Consider the following 2500-nt stretch of genomic DNA (forward strand, 5'->3'; position numbering starts at 1 on the left):
GAGAGTATACCTCGACCGCGACAGAACACAAGAAGAAGGACTACACTGAAAGAGAGGGTACAGAGACGCAAGGGAGGAACGAGAAGCAATGAAAATGAGCAGGACCCAGACACAGGAGGAAGGGAAACAAACACCCCACAGAATCTCCACCAAAGACCCCACCCACGACATTCCCAACGCAGCTGAGCAAGCCTATACTCCCAACCCACTCACTGTTCCCTCTGCCACCAACCCCCATATCACAAACCTCACCCCAACAGCTGTCCCTTATGGGCATTCTGACCCCACCCCCCATCAACACATACCCCACCTACCACAGCCCCACTAGTAGGCCCCCCACCAAGGCTCTCCCTCCCCCCAACCCCAATATACTTGCATGACCACAATGATAGAAAAGAAACTAAAGGTTTGGTACACAAATGCGGATGGAATAATGAATAAACATGAGAGGTGGAATAGAAAGAATCAGTGAAAAATCCCCCAGACATCATTAGCAGTCACAGAAACAAAACTCGCTGAGATAATAACAGACACAATCTTCCCAACAGGATATCAGATCCTGAGGAAAGATAGAAGGAGTAGAGAGGGGAGGAGGTTGCACTGCTCATAAAACACCAATGGGATTTGAGGAAATGGAAGGCATGGACATGATTGGAGAAAGAGACTACATTGTAGGTACAATTCAGTCGGAGAACATAAAGTAGTCATTGGGTGATGTATAACCCACCACAGAACTGCAGGGAGGCCAAGAGAGGAGTACGAAGAAAACAACAGGGTGATGGTGGACACACTGGCTGAGGTGGCAAGAAGAGCTCACTCGAGCAGAGCAAAGTTACTGGTAATGGGCGATTTCAACCACAGGGAGATCGACTGGGAAAACCTGGAGCCACATGGGGGTCCCGAAACATGGAGAGCAAAGATGATGGATGTGGTACTTGAAAACCTCATGCATCAACATGTCAGGGACACAACCAGAGAGAGAGGGGAGGATGAGCCAGCAAGACTGGATCTTGTGTTCACCCTGAGCAGTTCAGACATTGAGGACATCACTTACGAGAGGCCCCTTGGAGCTAGCGATCATGTGGTTCTGAGTTTTGACTATATAGTAGAGTTACAAGTGGAGAAGGTAACAGGAACTGAAGGGGACAGGCCAAACTATAAAAGGGGGGACTACACAGGTATGAGAAACTTCCTGCAGGAGGTTCAGTGGGACAGAGAAATGGTAGGAAAATCAGTAAACGAGATGATGGAATATGTGGCAACAAAGTGCAAGGAGGCAGAGGAAAGTTTTGTTCCCAAGGGAAACAGAAATAATAGGAAGACCAAGACGAGTCCTTGGTTTACCCGAAGGTGTAGGGAGGCAAAAGCTAAGTGCAACAGAGAATGGAAAAGGTACAGGAGGCATAGGACCCAGGAAAACAAGGAGATTAGTAGAAGAGCCAGAAACGAGTATGCGCAGATAAGGAGGGAGGCCCAGAGACAGTATGAAAACGACATAGCATCGAAAGTCAAATCTGACCCGAAACTGCTGTATAGCCACATTAGGAAGAAGACAACAGTCAAGGACCAGGTGATAAGGCTGAGGAAAGAAGGTGGGGAACTCACAAGAAACGATCAAGAGGTATGTGAGGAGCTCAACACGAGATTTAAGGAAGTATTTACAGTAGAGACAGGAAGGACTCTGGGGGGACAGACCAGATGGGGACACCAACAAGGAATACACCAACAAGTGTTGGACGACATACATACAGATGAGGAGGAGGTGAAGAAACTGCTAAGGGACATCGATACCTCAAAGGCAATGGGACCGGACAACATCTCTCCATGGGTCCTTAGAGAGGGAGCAGATATGTTGTGCGTACCACTTACCACAATCTTCAACACATCCCTGGAAACTGGGCAACTACCTGAGGTATGGAAGACAGCAAATGTAGTTCCCATTTTCAAAAAAGGAGACAGAAAAGAGGCACTAAACTATAGACCTGTGTCATTGACGTGTATAGTATGCAAAATTATGGAGAAGATTATCAGGAGGAGAGTGGTGGAGCACCTGGAACGGAACAGGAGTATAAATGCCAACCAGCACGGATTCACGGAAGGCAAATCCTGTGTCACAAACCTTCTGGAGTTTTATGATAAAATAACAGAAGTAAGACAAGAGAGAGAGGGGTGGGTTGATTGCATCTTCTTGGACTGCAAGAAGGCCTTTGACACAGTTCCTCACAAGAGATTAGTGCAGAAGCTAGAGCATCAGGCGCATATAACAGGAAGGGCACTGCAATGGATCAGAGAATACCTGACAGGGAGGCAACAACGAGTCATGGTACGTAATGATGAATCACAGTGGGCACCTGTGACGAGCGGGGTCCCACAGGGGTCGGTCCTAGGACCAGTGCTATTTTTGGTATATGTGAACGACATGACGGAAGGGTTAGACTCAGAAGTGTCCCTGTTTGCAGATGATGTGAAGTTAATGAGGAGAATTAAATCTGATGAGGAC

This window comes from Cherax quadricarinatus, chromosome 77, assembly GCF_038502225.1.
Source record: "Cherax quadricarinatus isolate ZL_2023a chromosome 77, ASM3850222v1, whole genome shotgun sequence".
In the NCBI taxonomy this organism is placed as follows: Eukaryota; Metazoa; Arthropoda; class Malacostraca; order Decapoda; family Parastacidae; genus Cherax; species Cherax quadricarinatus.